Here is an 18,812-nt window from a genome sequence, read left to right as displayed (position 1 = left end):
CGTGTCAACGTGGCACAGTTGGGAGGGGCCATGGTCGGTGGGTTTCTACATGTGTCGCGCACTCTGGCGGACCTCTCCTCCTCTGTGGAGACTATGCGCCAGTCGTTCTCCCTGCCGTCTTCCAGCCCAGATTCCATCAGGGCCCCCTGTGGACCTGGCCTGACCAACACAGCCAGCTTGGTGGAGATCCCATCCCTGCCACAGTCGGGAGTCGGCGGTCCAGCAGGGGTGGACACCCCAACAACTGGAGACCAGCAGATGGAGGATGTGCAGGCATCATCGGACAGGGCACATGGACAGCAGCAGCAGCAGGCTCTAGGTGGCAGCGATGATGGCTCGGGGCCATCAACATCAGAGGGGCAGGCATCGGCCAGAGGGCAGGAGGATCCTGGAATGGGTGTGTCTTCCGTGTGGCTGCGGTTGGGCCAGCGGATAGATGCAGAGCGGCGGCGGGCGGAAGAGGCGCGGCTCACCATGGTCAGGGCGGAGTTCTCCATGCATCGGGCGTTGAGGTGGGCTGAATGCCTCGAGGCAACTCGCAGGGAGTTAGAACAGGCCATGACTGCATCCCTGCGAGACCTCGGGGCTAGGGCAGAGGCCCGCCTCCAGGAGATTGACATGGAGTTCGATGATGCCCTGGCCCACAACATCACAGAGTAAGCAGTAGGACTTGCCCGCCGCAATTGTATATAGTTAGTTAGTGTTAGGTTTCCTTTCTCTTTTCTTTCTTTTCTTTTGGGACACTTGGACAATGCCCCACATTTTTGTATACAGTTCTTAATTAGGTAGGGTTTTTTTTAATGGTTTCATTTAATTTGTTGGGCTCATGGACCACGGTTTCAATCTTTGTACATAGTTGGACAGTGGATATCTGCAAAAATATTATTTTACATCACCATGGATCAATGGATTTTTAAATTTTGGTTTCCTTTGGATTTGCTTTGGTGGACAAGGAGTTTTCACTATTTTGGATTGCTTTGGATTGTGACTTCATTATTTTTTTGTCTTTTTTGGACATGCTTTTTTTTCTTGTTTAAAATTATTTTCATGCTTTGATTCCATTTGCTTCATTTTGTGCACAATACATTTTGATTTGTTACTTCCATGTGTGGTATTCGCTCATTGGTTTACTGCATGTCACAATGTGGGTTTACACAATCACTGGCACCCAGTGTGTGTGTGATGGACATGTGTTGATGTGAATAGTTGACTTTTGGTTTGTGACAAGAAATAGGCCTTTCAGTGTGGGGTGGATGGGAAACTTAATTGTGTCTCAAGACTGGGGTGGTGTGCAGTGGGATTTTGGTGGACATGAGGCCCATGAATGTGCATCTTTATGACATGTTGGGTGGGGACATGAGTCGGGCCTGCTGGCAGGTGCCCATCAATGCAGGGTGGGTGGGGGTGCAGGGGAACATGTGTCGGGGCCTGCTGGCAGGTGCCCGTCAATGCTGGGTGGGTGGGGGTTCAGGGGGACATGAGTCGGGGCCTGCTGGCAGGTGCCCGTCAATGCTGGGGTGGTGGGGGTGCAGGGGCACATGAGTCGGGGCCTGCTGGCAGGTGCCCATCAATGCTGGGGGGTGGGGGTGCAGGGGCACATGAGTCGGGGCCTGCTGGCTGGTGCCCGTCAATGCAGGGGGGTGGGGGTTCAGGGGGACATGAGTCCGGGCCTGCTGACAGGTGCCTGTCAATGCTGGGGGGTGGGGGTCCAGGGGGACATGAGTCAGTGCCTGCTGGCAGGTGCCCGTCAATGCTGGGGGGGTGGGGGTGCAGGGGGACATGAGTCGGGGCCTGCTGGCAGGTGCCCGTCAATGCTGGGGGGTGGGGGTCCAGGGGGACATGAGTCAGTGCCTGCTGGCAGGTGCCCGTCAATGCTGGGGGGTTGGGGGTGTAGGGGGACATGAGTCGGGGCCTGCTGGCAGGTGCCCGTCAATGCTGGGGGGTGGGGTTGCAGGGGGACATGTGTCAGGGCCTGCTGACAGGTGCCCGTGAATGCAGGGTGGGTGGGGGTGCAGGGAGACATGTGTCGGGGCCTTCTGGCAGGTGTCCGTCAATGCTGGGTGGGTGGGGGTGCAGGGGGACATGACTCGGTGCTCACTGGTCCATGGTGACATGTGGGCTGGCTGGGGGGCATGGCCATAGTGGATGGGCTGCCTACGGGACATGACCAGGGGTGCAGGGAGGTACCCTGTGGTGTGGGCTGGCTGCAGGGGCTGAGGAGGGGGTACAGGGCACACCTGGGAGGACACACACTGCAAAATCATGTTTGGAACTCCCCGCGCACCCCTCAGAATACACGTACCCCGCTCGCACAGGGCCTATCGCTTGTGATTCTCCACGCGCACCCCCGAAATACTCATACCCCTCTCGCACAGGCAGTTTTGCGTGTGATTCTCCCCGCGCACTCCTCAGAATACACGTATCCCGCTCGCACAGGGCCTATCGCGTGTGATTCTCCATGTGCACCCCTGAAATACACGTATCTCGCTCGCACAAGGCCTATCGCGTGTGATTCTCCATGCGCACCCCCGAAATACATGTACCCCGCTCGCACAGGGCTTATCGCGTGTGATTCTCCACGCGCACCGCCGAAATACACATACCCGCTCGCACAAGGCCTGTCACGTGTGATTCTCCACGCGCACCCCCGAAATACACATACCCCGCTCGCACAAGGCCTATCGCGTGTGATTCTCCATGCGCACCCCCGAAATACACGTACCCCGCTCGCACAGGGCCTATCGCGTGTGATTCTCCATGCGCACCCCTGAAATACACGTATCCAGCTCGCACAAGGCCTATCGCGTGTGATTCTCCATGCGCACCCCCGAAATACATGTACTCCGCTCGCACAGGGCTTATCGCGTGTGATTCTCCACGCGCACCGCCGAAATACACATACCCGCTCGCACAAGGCCTGTCACGTGTGATTCTCCACACGCACCCCCGAAATACACATACCCCGCTTGCACAAGGCCTATCGCGTGTGATTCTCCATGCGCACCCCCGAAATACACGTACCCCGCTCGCACAGGGCCTGACGCGTGTGATTCTCCACGCGCACCCCCGAAATACACGTACCTGCTCGCACAAGGCCTGTCGCGTGTGATTCTCCACGCGCACCCCCGAAATACACGTACCCCGCTCGCACAGGACCTATTGCGTGTGATTCTCCACGCGTGCCCCCGAAATACACGTACCCGCTCGCACAAGGCCTGTCGCGTGTGATTCTCCACGTGCACCCCCGAAATACACATACCCCGCTCGCACAAGACCTGTCGCGTGTGATTCTCCACGCGCACCCCTGAAATACACTTACCCCGCTCGCACAGGGCCTATCGCGCGTGATTCTCCATGCGCACCCCCGAAATACACGTACCCGCTCGCACAAGGCCTGTCGCATGTGATTCTCCATGCACACCCCTGAAATACACGTACCCTGCTCGCACAAGGCCTGTCGGGTCTGATTTTCCACAAGCACCCCAGAAATACACGTACCCTGCTCGCACAGGGCCTATCGCGTGTGATTCTCCACGCACACCCCCGAAATACACGTACCCGCTCGCGCAAGGCCTGTCGCATGTGATTCTCCACACGCACCCGTGAAATACACATACCCCGCTCGCACAAGGTCTATCGTGTGTGATTCTCCACGCGCACCCCCGAAATACACATACCCCGCTCGCACAAGGCCTATCGCATGTGATTCTCCATGCGCACCCCCGTAATACACGTACACCGCTCGCACAAGGCCTGTCGCGTGTGATTTAGGCGCGCACCCCGCTTCGAGCGGGGTTCGTGTATTCGGAGGGGTGCGCGGGGAGTTTTACAGACGTTTTTGTGGTTGGGGGGCTGTATGCTGGTCCACTGGCCTGTGCGCCACGAACGGGATTTGTGTGCTGTTCATGGCGCACGGGCGGGGTTTGGGGCGTAACTGGCGCTGCTGCAGGTTTGCTGCGCCACTCTGCACCACGGCTCGTTATGGATGTTAGAATCCATGAATACGCTGTGCGCGGAAATGGATTTTGGCGCACGCAGCTGGCACAGACTGCCGCACGGGCACACTGTGCGCCAGCTGAGTGCGCCACTTGTGCGCTGATTTCTATGAATTACCCCCATAAAGTGGTGAGTATATTATTACATTTGTATGTTATACTAATATAATGCTATTTGATTCAAAATGGCCTGAGAAAAATCAATGCACTAATTGGTGAACACATCACCATAGTTGCATGAAAACAGGGTGCTGTCCTATAACTTCAGAGTAACGTTTTATTGGTGTTTTACATAACAGGGCATTAAGAGGAGAAAAGCCCTAACTTGGTTTTAGGCAGTGCACTGTATTTTGATACTAGTTACACCCAGCACTGTTTTACTTACTCATTTAAAATTAGGGCAAATTGTTAACAAATCAAAGCAGAACGAAGCTAACATATTAATAAATGCTGTACATTAAAAACCTACGCTTTAAAGAATCAGAGTGGGCAGCCGTGCCTTTTATTTGCTGGCCTCGCCATTATGGAATGGTCAGCCACTACGACTCAGAGACACAGAGAACCATTGGCTGTTTCCTAGGCACCTAAAATGTGCCTGTTTAAAGCCTGACCTGAGGTTGTGTCTCTTTAGTGAGTAAAGGACCATTAGCACCAAGCAGTGCTGGAAATGGGGCAAAGAAATGTCACCTGGAGACTAACCTCCTGTGTTTGGGCAGGGTTGCGAGAGTGCGGCTGGAACGATGGGGCAGGAATTGAGATGTTGTCCTGGCAGGTAAGTAATAGACCTGTAAAACTGTAATAAGAAGAAAGGGCTAAATGAATACTCTTTATAAAGATGAGTTGCACAAATCACACAATAAACAAAGCTGACAATAAATATAGTGTTGTAGTGGCATGTTGAGCAAAAACAGCATGAATAGAAGTGTACAAATATAACATGCAAAGTAATCTTGTATATTAATAAAAGTCAAAATGTGTGGCTTTAAGACTTGGCGAAGCGTTATTCCTTATGCAATTCCACACTGTTATACCAATACGCACCAAATGTTGGCTAGTTACCTGTTAGGACCCTCCAGACATTACTGGTTACATGACATTTGGACACCCCAACCCTTTCCTCCTGATTTCAGCACCTTCACACATGAGATGGTTGCCTGAAATCATTGAAACATCAATGTGGTCGTAGAAGGGCCAGTCTTGACATGAGGAACAAAACGTTCACGTTTCAAGGTCCTAGAATGCACGGTTTGCAACACACTGCACTGTGCCAGGGTGAGGCGACAGGTGGGGAGAGAGCACAGGAGGTCCCAGGATGCAGCAGCACAATTCTCGCCTCCCCCCAACGTCTGCGCCAGGGTATGTCTGCCAGCCACACATGCTCATTCTCAGCACACTTTACTTCATGGTGCAAACCACATCAAGTCATAAGAGAATCGAAACAGTGACCTACAAGATCATTGATTTTCAACAATTGATGAGAGTGTTATCATGTCTGTCTGCAGAACCCGTTTGGAGAACGGGTACTTTTTGCTAGTGTGAGACTAAAAATAGATTCTGGGATTTTCCAACGATAGCATTAAGATTTTAAAACACACTTTGGAAGAAAATGGAGGATATAGTAATCTGCTCATAGCCATTGTTTTATACAGCATAGACCTTGTTCTGTACCACTCTCATTTCTCAGCCAACATTTGCATCTGTTAAGGGACGTGCCACAGGCTATAGCCACTCCCATTTAGCCACTCAGGGTTTTGTCTGCCTCCTTCTAACGTTAATTTTACTTTAATATGCTTAAATGCAAAACAAGGCCAACATGGAACAGAGATCATCTGGACTCCAAAATGTTGCCTTTCAGCCCCGATAACAGCTGATCACTGCCGTGCCAGTCCTGTATGGTGGCTGAGTCATGGACTTTTAGATTACCAAGAACTGGTATCCAGAGAAACAATGTTAGCTGGATTCTGGATCCAGGGAAATACATCCTAACCCCTGCACCGAAGCCAATAGACCTGTTTTGGCAAACGTTGCGTTTTGGAAAATTGTACACTTGTAGCATGACAACATTAAATTATACAGTCACAGAAAATTCAAACTGGAGAAAGCCTTTTCTTATTTGTTCAACCATTCTCAGTATGTGCGTGAGCTGTCAGTGTGTGGACATATGTTTTTTGCCAGGCAGGGTTAAAAGAGAAAATCAAACTGTTTCGTGAATGTTGTCTATTTTATTTTAGTCAGGGTGGGGACTTTTTTTTATCATAGATTTATGCCTTCCGGGTCCTCCCGCAGCAGGCAAACATGCTGCATTCCTTTCTTGCTGAGTCACGAGCTCTTACATCTCCAGAGCTGAAGGCCATGGGCGTCTCAAGCACGTGGCCGCCATTTCCCCCCTTAACCAGGAGCTTATCTTGGCTGCCAGACACAAAGCCCTTTTTTTATTTACAACTATCCGAACCGAAAATCACCACTGGTTGTGGGAAATTCCACGGACTTTCAGCGGCAGACTAATATTTAATTTACAACGAGAGCGGAGAATTTTAAACATTCCCAGCGGGGAATTTTAAACATGTCCAAGGACTTTTTTTTACAGCCCCTTAAATGTAATGTTGCGCAACTGCTGAGGTAATAATGCGAGAGAAAAGGAAACAGGGCGTAATCTCGTAGCGGTATTGGTTATGTTTCTTTATGCTTATTGCTGGCCACTGCAAGAGGGGGAAGGCCTGAAAAGCTAACGGCAGACCTCTGGAAGGAATTGAACCCACACCTCTCTTGCACAGCGGAGGTACAATGTCGTGGGTATTCTCTGCGTTCGAATTAAATGGCAAGATTAGTAGTTATCAAGTTACTAAGGGCCTCATTTACAAAAATGCTTTTAAAGGTACTTTCCCATGTTAAAGATGTTTGTAAACCAGGCCCTAATTCTCTTAATGTCACTTGGACCAAATTTGAAGTTGGTGGAACTGCCCCACATATATTGCTGTATTGTAAGGGTGTGATCTTGATTGGTCTCTCCAAATGTAGTTCCCTGAGCGCTTGGGTAGCTTAAGGTGAGATGTAGCTCTGCCTTCTCTTTGCCAAGCATGTCATATAGAGAGGGGATGAGGCAGTTCGCCAGAGTTAGGTTAATTCCATAGTTGCCCAACAACATAACTGGGGATTTTTTTCCGTATTTTAATGATTTGTTAGTTGCTGTGATAAAAAGTTGAACCATTCCGTTGCTGATACATTAGTTTAACAGCAGCCAGGAGTCGATGTGCCTTGATTTGCAGTTTGATACTAGTGTTTGATTCACAAGCAGTGTGTTGGTTTGGTCGGAATAGCTGGATGGTTTTCTGATAAATTCACATATCCTTAACATGGATGTATGTAATGAGATCATCCTAAATTCCTGTGGCGAATCAACTTCTGGGGCACTAGTGGTCCAGGGACGAACATTGGTTTCTAAACCATCAATCAGCCCCACACCTGAAGTTCATCAGAATGGATCCAAACAGATTCGAAACACAAGCAAATTATAAACCTCCTTGTCCAATTTTGATAACGTGGACGGAACGGCAGGCTTATCTCCGAAAGGTCGAGGATCGTTGGTTAATTGCAACACAGCGAAAATACAATTATCACCCAATGATAAAAGGGACTTGAAGGGGAATGTAATAGGGAAATGCCTTTCCCTATTCTGAATTTCAACAAGTGTAACTCCACATTTCAACATCCACATTTTAGCAAAGGTCTGAATTTTAACTAGGGCCAAGGGCATGAGACTCATGTATGTGACTCATGTGTGAGGCTCAGGCTGAATCTAAATAGATGCCAATGTTGGGAATGCAAAGAACACATGCTAGAAAAATAATCACTTTGCTCCACGATACCACGGTTGTGGGCTGAGTGGCACTTAAAATAAAACTAATATGAAACTAACATATTAATTTACCGTATCCATTTAACATATAACAGATTCCCATACTAACATTTAGTGCAAACCAGTCCATGCCGGTTACATAAACTTGGTGCAGATTGATGGAAATGCATTGTAGTTTGGAAATGAAATAAACTAAATGTGCAGGCTTAAAGTTGCGCTGTGTCTGAATGGGCATGTGGCAAACCATAAGTGTGGAATGTTAGATCCGTTCTGCTGAAGACATTGCATTGTTTAAAAAGCTTTCAGAGCAGGAAAGACAGCACTGAGATGTAGCTATTATTTCCGCTCCTAAGCGGTGGGGATGGACATGATGAGAACATTCTTGGATTGGCTGACTGACAAAAAGGGAGGTGGTTTTGAATTTCACGTGAGGTGTTTGAAAACGCTGGCAGTAGGAAAGGGCTGGGGTCACTCATTCACTTGCAGGCTCGGAAGCTGTCAGCTGTTTAAAGAGGGTTCGTTCCAGGCGCTCTTTTCCTCTGGCTGACTTTGGGAGCAGAAAGGCTGGTAGAGGGTTCATTCCAGGTGAAAAGTGAGTGGGTTCGTGAGCAGTTGAAGACACACACACAATTAAAGATTTCTTTGGAAAGTTCAGTCAATTTGAGGAGCGTGGCTATGAGTGAATGGTTGATATTAGATAGTTTAGAGTGGGTAAGTCATTTCATTTTTAGGTACTGCACAATGACATTTTAAACGTGTATGTGCAACTGTGTTCATTTTTATCCAAGTTTTGTTGCAATAAAACTCAGATGTGACAGAAGCCTGTGCTCTGCCAATTTTCATTGCGAAATTCAAGGTCAATGTTGGCAGAACTCTGGGCATTATCGCAAATAGAATATTTTGAAACCCATTGCAGGAAAGGCTTCGCTTATGTTTGAATTAAAATGTGGATGCACATGTCATTCTGTGTAACTTTCAAATTGCTAACTGCTGAGATGATATGATATGATACCATAGGTTATTTAAAACGCGCTTAATACCCAGAGGTTTCTAAGCGTTGACACTGGAATCGAACCTGTGTTTCTCTGTGTCGTCTTGCTTCCAAGGCGAGCATGTTGCCCCTAAACTATACTCCGAAGACAAAGAATAACAATAAAGAATAACAATTCGAAAAAGGTGAATTAGTTTCAGTGTACTTATTCTGTGCACAGATTTGTTGGATTGGTATACAGGGAGATGCATGTGGTAAACTATACATGCAAAGTTAGTCATTTTAAATTGTGTTACTCTGAGAGCCTCTGGATGAATGTTCATGTTTCATTGCATGATAAATGTATTCTGAGATGCAAACCTAGAGGGCATAATACGGTATTGTAGATGCGATACCATGGAAGGGCATGAGTTTATTGTTTAGAGTGTACTAAGTCCAGTATTTGTTTACTGTTAGTGGTTCTGGTAAAAGAAAAATTATCAGGCAGTAATCTGAAGTTAGGCTCACCACTATACCACAAACTACCAGAAAATACCACTATACCACAAAAATACCATGAAATATCAAAATATAGCCAAAAAGATCTCTAACAGACTGTCCAGTCAAGATTGTTTAAAAATATCTACAATATTATTATCACAACAGACAGTTCTAGCACACTACAAAATACAACCCATCCTGTAAATGAATGCAGAGGACAGAAAGTTTCAAAGAAGGAAAAGAGATGTAGTCAGGATACTGACAGCCGGGTAATTTGTATAGTAATTAATCACAATGGTTCAAGGATGCTTTGTTTCAACACAAAGGGAGCAGTGGGTCATAAAATGTCAGTAGGGGCCTTCGGAGAAGGTCCAGGGGGACAGAACCATAATATACCTTGTGCCTGTAGGTGTTCTTGGTGCTCAACAGTGTTGAGCCGATTTCAGGGCACTTTGTGAGAGAGTTCAAGGCAGGAGACAGCAGCGGGTATCAGGCGACAGGCAGTACGGTGAGCGAGGCTGGACAGACAGCTGTAGGCTGGCCTACACAGCAGCTTGTGGTCAGGAATCGTTGTCTCAGTGCTGGTCGGCGGTTCTGAAGCACAGGCCGAGGTGTCTCAGATGCCTTTAGCAACTTCGGGAATGTTTTGCCCTCCCCCTTCTGAGAGGACATGGTGTAAACCTGGCTGTCATATCTCAACTAAATATGACGGGGGGACAGCGCTTTTAGGCTGTTTCCACCTAGAGCACACACGTCGATGTTTGTTTGTTTGTTTATTTGTAGGGCGCCAGAAAACCCTTGGGTAGCTGGGCGCACAGAATAACAAGAATACTTAGAGCTTGGTTACAGGTTACAGATTACAGGTTGTTGGTGTCATAAGTTATATACAGTAATTACATTATATACATTCTTTACATGTAAGGATAGAGGGTAACATATTATAAACAGTAAATACATTATGTACATTTTACATGTGAGAGTGGGGGGTACGTATGGCAACAGATCACAATGCACATAGTCTCAGGTTTCGAAGGTCATTGCGTCGGAGCCAGGTGCGGGTGTGGTGCCGAAAGCTATTGTAAGGCTGGTCCCTTCTTAGTTCAACTGGTAGGGCGTTCCAGTACTGAGCTGCTTGCACAGGGAAGATATTGCCTCCTCTTTTTTTTAGTCGGAATCTCGGGGTTTGGAGGCAGAAAGAGTTGGCTTTTCTGGTTGGTCGTGCAGAGGTTTTTCTTATTATTCTGTCCCTAAGGTATGGGGGGTCTGCGTTGTTCAGGCATTTGAATGTTAGTGTGACGATTTTGAAGGTGATCCTATCGCTGATTTTTAGCCAGTTGTAATTTCTACGCGCATTCGAAATGTGCTCTCTGACTGGGAGGTTCAGGGCCGTTCTGCATGGTTTGAAGTTTATTAATGATATATTTGTTAGCATCTGCATAAAGTGCATTGCAGTAATCCAATTTTGAGAGGATCAGTGCATTGGCTAGGATAATGCAGCTAGCTGGTGAAAGGAAGGGTTTGCATGCTTTAATAAGTTTACCAGTATAGGCAGTGGATGAGGCCAGGGAGTTCACTTGTTTCCTTAGGGACAAAGTGGAATCCAAGTAGAAACCAAGGGTCTTCACCTCTTTGGCGACGGGGATTATATTGCCGTCGATATTGAAGGAGCTGTAATTGGAAGTTTTTTTAAGTTGTTGAGTATGAAATTAATAGAGTTGTTAAATCTATGAGTATGTCTTGCGGTGAGCATAGGAAAATGTGTGTGGATTAACCCCACACATTTTCCAGAAGTTGATCAATCATCATTCAATTTCTTTTCAAATAAAAAAAAGATTAGATGAGCACAGCCCCACCATGCAGATGGTCCAATTCCTCACAGTCCCTCAGCCTCCCGAAGAGTTCCTTTGAGCAGGCACCATGCTCAAGTATTCCGTTACCTGCACCCAATTGTGTGGTTACAAGGGACACTGGCACTACATATGACTATGCACTATGGAGATGAAAGCACTCAAGAAATGCTGAAGTACCAAATGTAAGGATTTTGGATAAAGAGGAGAAGGTGATTAGGTCAAAAACCAACTCATGCTGTTGACAAGTGTTTAGCTGAGCATAGAATTTGAGAATGGTTGAGACATTTGGAATAAAATGTGACATTCCCAGATTCTCAGATTCTTATTGGGGTAGGGCCGAGTGGTATAGGAACCACAGAGAATTTGCCATGCTAGAGACATTCTTGGGGGTGCAAGAGGACATTCATTTTGATCTTTCATAGGCAGGACATACTTTCATGGACAGAAATAAGCCACCCTACGGCAGGACAGTCTGCTCTTTAAAGGACTGTGAACACATTATGGTTGTATAACACATTGTGGTTGTATAAGTGTCATATTTGTGTTTTCTCCATAAAACAGGATTACTAGTCACATCATGTTCTACTATAGCGGTCTGAACCTATTGCTCTCTCAGATGTTTTGGAGTACAACTTCCATGATCCCTCACCATTGACTTAGTTGCTGGAACTGATGGGAGTGGAAGTCAAACACATCGGGCGAGCCAAAGGCTGCGAACACCTGATATACTATAATCAGGGGGCCCATTAAAGCTAGAAGAGGAGCAGCTCGGATTAATATGAAAATGAATGTTACAGCCAATATTTATAGATATTGCATCAACCAGTAAGGCAAATCCATTTTTACCAATGGTTGTAGAATAAATATCACCAGGCGGAATCTTGCATTAGTGCGGTCAGTCAGTCTGCGGGTTGTTTGGTCCTGCTCAACTCAATTATCACTACTTTGTCTCAAGAGGATAACTCAGCGGCAACGTGCTCGCCTTGGAAGCAAGACGACATGGAGCAACACATGTTTGAGTCCCGGGTCCTCTGTGTATTAAGCGCATTATAAATAACCTATCATATTATATCATACTACATTTTGGGTAATTCGGTCGCAGAAATGCTTAGAGAGCACCAACAAAAAAAAGAAAAGCAAGACTGAATGCGAAGGCAACGTCCAATCAAACGTGGCCAACTCTGGTGCATTATCAAAATGATTGTCAATGAACCAATTGGAAGACCTACCTGTTTCTTGTAGATACACTGATACAGGTGCAGCACATTGACGAAGCCTTGACACAGTCGAAACTGCAGCTGTGCATGCACCCACGGGGTGGTCGTTGCCAAAACACTCTTGATTGTGTTGTGGAGTTGCCCCAGACACGCAGATGCAAATATAACACATGCAAGTGGATGGTAAGTGTTTTGACAAACAGGTGGCTGATGCTTTTGAAAACATAATTCACAAGCTGACTCTGCTGAAGGTATGTGCACACTTTCAGGTGGACTCCTCATATTTGAATCGGCCATTTTAGCCTCACGGTTTGCTACTTCAGAAGAGCAATATGTAGTATTTTTTCCAGCATGTAACCCTCTTACCAGAGTATTTAACAGTGACTTCAAATCTATGCACAGCATTTGAGTGAATAAATATCTACCAGGGTCGTACAACTTGCCGGGTTTACAGGATATCCCTCATTAATATTCATGAGCAAAAATGTGCATACACTAAGAATCATTGAATGCAAATTTATCTAATGAATCTTAATGAAGGGTATCCAGAATATCCAACATTGATCGAGGCCTGGAGGTGGACAAAGAGATCTGTGTACTAGCTGCAACACAATGTAAAAGCAAGAGGAAATATCGAGGCTGAGAAACCGAAAAGGAAATACACCAAACACGGGCTTACAAAGATTCACAGATCTTTATTCTAAGACTGTATAGTTTGCAAAGAAACAAAGTACTGGCCCTCAGTACATCACAGCGAATACCAGCCCTTTCAGTGTGAGAAGTGACAGGTACTGGACGTCTAAACAGTTATGCTTTTTATACATTTCCAATCATAATGTCCAGCCCCTCTACAGGTTAATGATACTCGGTCTAGGGTTCGTGCCGAGTTCACATCTGGATTGTCCAACTATATGAATGTGGATCATCTTCAGTTTACATGTGAACAAGTCACAATGGCAACAGTATTCGGCTAAGTCGATCTAAGTTCGGAACTTTGAAACGCGGTTTTCTTTGCAGAGCGACTGGGCATAGGCCAATATATACAATAAAGGAGGCACAATATAATATCCCGTTTAACAACAACAGTAGTTTTACCGCTCGAGGTCTACATAATTGTGTGTCCCCCCAACCGTCCCTTATAGTGGCAGCATGATGGCACTGCACAAGCATAAATGCACAGTGCCTACTCAAAGGTGTACTGTTGAAGGCTAGCGGTCCGTAATCTCATTAAATAACTGCCATCTACATCAAACCCTCTATCCCGGCTCAAGAAGCCTAAATGCTAATTCACCGACATCAGTTATTGCTCACTAGTGTATAATGAGGAACTAAATGGAGAAGGCTGCGGCAGCCATTTTCTAAATGCTTGAACGTTATGCTTTGCATTTCTCTATATTAGAAAAGCAATCATTGTTAAGCTGCAAGAGCAGTGTGCAATGTTTTTGGGGAGAATCCAGAAACATTGGACTATACTGGGGTGGAGGATGTCCAGATTTAACATACCAGTGGAGTTATTATGTTCTTAATACAATCAGATACAAAACTTCAAACACGGTGCAAATTAGATTGCAGTAGTATCATTGTGAAGTATTGGACAGCATCGCATTGCAGAACTGAGGGGCGTGCTTCTCTTTGGACAGACAGCCTGCGCGTCCATACTTGGTTCTGAGGGCAGGAGACAAAGGGTGTGGGAGTGTTTTTTGAGCAGGCAACCTTCTGGTTTTCTTACTTTTTCAGCCTTGAATTGCACATTTTCAGAAATCCACTCTCTTTAAAGAAGATGGAAAACCTGTCGACACGTTTAGCCAAAGCCTTGTCATATAATTAAGGCGATACGAGCTGCCTCGGTCACTCATCCAAGTGCTAATGTGTTTTATAATGTAAATATATGTGGAAAGATACTGGTAACCCAACAACAAGAATAAATGCAGAGGAATACAGATACAATCACCACAAAATAAACAAGGATAAATACAGAGGTAAATTATGCAATGAGTGATGTAATGATGATGAAATGAGTGTGCGTCTTTTCAGACAACAATGCTAATAACCAACCCCAATAAAACCTCAACCCTCTGCATACACCTCTCAAACTCTAAACACAACCATACCTCCAAAACCACATCAAACCGCACGCACTTCACTACACTGCAACAACAAACAAACCACACATAGCCTTACACAACAGCACACAAAGCATACAAACCAGATACCACAGCAAAAAGCTCAGTGAACTGTGTTAACTGAACAGAAGCTGCAAACAGCACATCAAACTGAAGCAGCCAACAGCACATCGCAGCACCCTTGCTCTTTCTCCAAGCGTTGCCTTGCTAATGTACCCCAACAGCCCCCCTTTTTTTTGAGATCCGCAAGAGCGCCAGGGGACCACCCCAGTGGTGATAGTGCACGGTATAAATATCCTTTAACATTAACATGCAAAAACCAATACCATAAAACCGGGAGCCTTAAATATAATCATATAACGGCAGATACCACATGTTTTAAGTAGCAATAAAAGCAAGTTGTACCTCAGTTCCAGGAAGTTTTATCAGAAATCTATAAGAATAAAGGGGAAGATCCATTTCTGACACTATGCCCCTGGTCTTGTCAAGAGAAGAACAAAACACCTGTTTTATCCCTGGTTTACTCCATCACTTACACACATTAAATCAAATTACTTTAAAATAAAATAAAAACTTGAAAAAGCTACATCACAAAACTTATAAATTCAAGCAAGGAATTGCCTTAAAATGTACTTTTACTCAAGGCCAGATTAAGCCAGCTGAAAATAAAACCAGGAATTTATTTTAAGTCATTCAGATGCTTCAAAAGCTCAGTTGTGAACGTTTCAAAAAATACAAATGCAGCAAGGACGTCAATTAGGGGTTGCAACTGTGACCCCTGAGGTCTCCCTTGCTACACCTAAAAAAATATATATTTTAATGTAAGCGCCTGGGCTGTGGCCAGTGCCATGTGGTTCTTTGTTTCTGGAGTGGCTGGCTTTCTTGCTCTGGCCTCGTAAAAAAACATGGGATTCCAAAAGTGTAACACTTTGAGCAGTGACACTAAATAAGAAAGAATAGGAATAACAAATAATGTGTCTTTCTGGAATTCTATACAATAATTGCTAGACTTAGTAGAGGTTTGTTTCAGGCACACTTCAGCGGGTGATTCACTGATTTAGTCTGTTCTTAAACACCTCAACTCAGCCTTCCATTCTTCTGAGGTCGCTAAATGAGTACCAACACAGGTTGGATGATATTGTATGTATATTTGTTCTATAAAAAGCGTTTTAGCGTAAGTGCTATTTAATAACACATCCTTATTATGTGGCCTTGGACGTCTGCTTGCATTCACAGTAATTTGGTAATATGGGCCTATGCACACTGATATTAACGATACATATGATGATCCATTCTTGAATGAAATGTATATCACATTATAGTGATATCGTAACCATATTTTTTTTCAGTGTACTTAGGAACAATGCTTTGTGAGGGCACTTCCTGTTTTCTCAAAGGGTGAAAAGTTGTTTTCCATCGCTTCCTGTGATGTCACTTCGGGGTTGGGTCAAATGCCATCACTTCCTGTGATGTCATCAGAGGTCATGTGATGTCACTTCCGCTACCCGTGGAATTTTGGTGAAATGCCGTCTCTGGAATCCAGCATTGTGAAGCATTAGGTTCCTCTTCAAATTGAGATTTTACACAGGAAAGAAGCAATTGATTCTTCTCTCCAGATTCTAGCCTTCCTCATTTTTGATTTTAAACCAGTATACTGTAACGATATTGTTCCTCAGAGTCACTTCCCATCATTGATCAAGAAAACCATATGCAAATTTGTTAGCCAAGCCAATGGTTTTGTTAAAAGATAAATCACTATCTGGAGGGATCAAACTAAAAAAACTCTTGTTCCTGAGGTACTTGGTATTTACCTTCCTCTAGTTGGTTAGCCACAGAGTTAAAAAAAATTCCAGAATGGAGAGTGACAATCCAAATCCAAACTCATGTTGAAGAGAATGTGCTGTTTGATGTTTGGCAATCTGGATTTCACTAAAAACATTGGGCCTCCTTACAGGTTTGCTAGTATTTAGCTGGAAAATCTGACGAAATACCATCGAACAGATTTACTGTTACTGGCACTTGTTCTGGCACAATTACTTCCAGATCATAAGTGGTGGCATGACAGTGTTAGTTGTGGCCTCCATAGGGCTCCATGGGGATTTCAGCGGAATGACCACTGGCAGTAATCCCGCTGATTTTGCCTCTTTTTGGCGGTAAGGTGGCAGAATTACCGCCAGCATTTTGCTGGATGTTTTTCCTCCGCCTCAATGCCAAACACGTACTTTGGCTGTGTGGTAATGTGGAGGTAACTAGGTCACCACTGCATTACCGCCAATATTTGCCACATCTCCGACATTGAGGGTCGTTTCAGTCATGGGGATCATTACAAGTTTGGTAATATCGATACCACCAAACAGATTTAGCATTATCAGAACTCAGTCTGCCGGAATTACCAGCATATTCTTAGTGCCAGCAAGGTAAGTAATTTCCCATTCCATTGAGTACCAAAGGACACCATGGAAGGGATTGGCAGAATTACCGGCAACAGAATTACCGGTGCTGGTCATTCTGCCATTTTTTGCCGATGTGAGCAATATGTACGTTCAGCTCTTTGCTGGAGGTAAATCAGTGCCCCCACCGGCAAACCTTTTGCTGGTGCAGTTAAAGTTCTCTGGTGGCAGTATTACCAATACTTTTACTGCACCAGCGAAACTGTAATGAGGCCCAGGGTTTCAAAGAGTTAAATTGGGCCAGTTTCTATCATCTCCTGTGGAGGTGGGCTGTGGCACACCACAGGGCTCTCCAGTGTTTCCTTTATTTTGTAATATCCATCAAACCTTTGTTGTCGATTGTCTGGAAATGTTATGTGCTTTACAAATCATATGCAGATGACATGCAGGTTTATGTAAAAAGGGGAAGCCCAAGTAATGGTTTTTAGCAGCATCAACCACTGCTTGAAAGCAACAGCAGGGCTCCAGATGAATCCTGGTAAGAAAGAAGGAATACGCTTTGCTCCGAAGCATAGGATGCAGAATAGTGTGTGCCTCCCGAGACCTCTGTGTTGCTAGATCTTCCAGTCACTTATGCCACATATACCAAGAAAGTATAAGAAGAAAAACTGGCAGGCAGACCGTGATATGACACGCCAGATAGATGAGGATCCAAGATATCATTTCATTAACGTCCTTTGCTCAGGTGTATTCTTTCTTTCTTGCCTTAAGATGATTGTGCTATTATTGTAGGAGCATTGATTCACTCAAAATTGGATCACGCAAATTCCCTCTATCTTGGTATTCCAGGCGTTCTTTCACAATGTCGTCAATACACTCAGAACGTGCTGTTTGATTGCTCCCTTGTCTATCAAAGAGCAGACATACATCTTCCGTTAGACAATCGTTTAGTTGGCTCGCTGTGAGCTCACTAGAACATGCTACACATTAATACTGAAACGGATACTCTTTTTTTAAAATTTGAATTTGTATAGTGCACAGCGGCCCTGGAGCATCGAGGCGCTGTTACAGAATGCTTGCTTAGTACAGACCTGCGTAATATGATAAACAGTGCACACAGTATTATCAACAGTGGGAGGATGCATGTTCTTTGGTTACAGAGGAACAGATTAACAAATTGGCAAAAAGTTGTAGGTTACAGTGAGGTGACATAGAGTTTAGTTGAACAGTTAAGTCTTCAGCATTTTGTCACAAGTTTCTCTCCTTCTCACCTGTTTCTCTTTGCTTGTGCCCTTCTTGGAAGTGACTTCCTTCTTTCTCATTGTCCGAGACCTTTATAGGCCTTGGTGCGGGTCTTCGGATTCCAGCGTGAGATAGCCGGCTCTCCTTCGCCGGGTAACGTTCAGTATCCAGGAACTTGAAGCCAGGAAGGGGTAGAGTCCCAAGCTCGGAGAGTGTCCGAAACACTGTAGGGCCGAGCACAGGACGAATCCAGGAAGAGGAACGGGCAAGAGGTAAGGAGGGATTCAGACAGGGCTCCTGGAACAAAGAAGAAGGGAAAAAATGGAAATTGGGAAGAAACACAGAAGCGGACTCGACAACACACATCTAACAACTCCACGCAGTGGCGGTGAGACGCACAGAGCTGCGGGTGTGTGACTGTTTTCTAGGAAGTTGAACATTGCGCACAAGGGCTAGAGCGTGACGTTTCAGGCCCGTCGGCCATGTTGGAAGAATCACTGAGTTCATGCCGTGGTGCATCATGGACCATAAAGTCCAGAATGGACGAATTCGGTGGTTCATGACACATTTGGCGGAAGACTGTATACGACTTTTCATTTCTGAGTTCGGTGGGGAGGGCATTCCAGTTTTTAGGTGCTAACTGTTGAAAGCTGGAGCCCCCTGCTTTG

The 18,812-nt window shown here is 45.5% G+C and overlaps 1 long non-coding RNA gene across 1 annotated transcript in view; it reads right to left on the bottom strand.

The window, feature by feature from the left end:
• Nucleotides 1-18,389, bottom strand: part of LOC138581306 (uncharacterized) — a 278,360-nt gene extending 259,971 nt beyond the window's left edge. Inside the window, exons 1-2 of the long non-coding RNA XR_011304514.1 lie at nt 18,174-18,389; nt 4,695-4,788 (exon numbers count right to left, since the gene is read on the bottom strand). This is a non-coding gene — a long non-coding RNA (uncharacterized lncRNA). The remainder of the gene's footprint in view (nt 1-4,694; nt 4,789-18,173) is intronic.
• Between the last annotated feature and the right edge of the window lie 423 nt (nt 18,390-18,812).

The sequence above is a fragment of the Ambystoma mexicanum genome, chromosome 3p, assembly GCF_040938575.1.
Source record: "Ambystoma mexicanum isolate Mex_15411 chromosome 3p, UKY_AmexF1_1, whole genome shotgun sequence".
In the NCBI taxonomy this organism is placed as follows: domain Eukaryota; kingdom Metazoa; phylum Chordata; class Amphibia; order Caudata; family Ambystomatidae; genus Ambystoma; species Ambystoma mexicanum.
The sequence above is the reverse complement of the archived record's forward strand: the minus strand, read 5'-3'. Positions and strand labels throughout refer to the sequence as shown.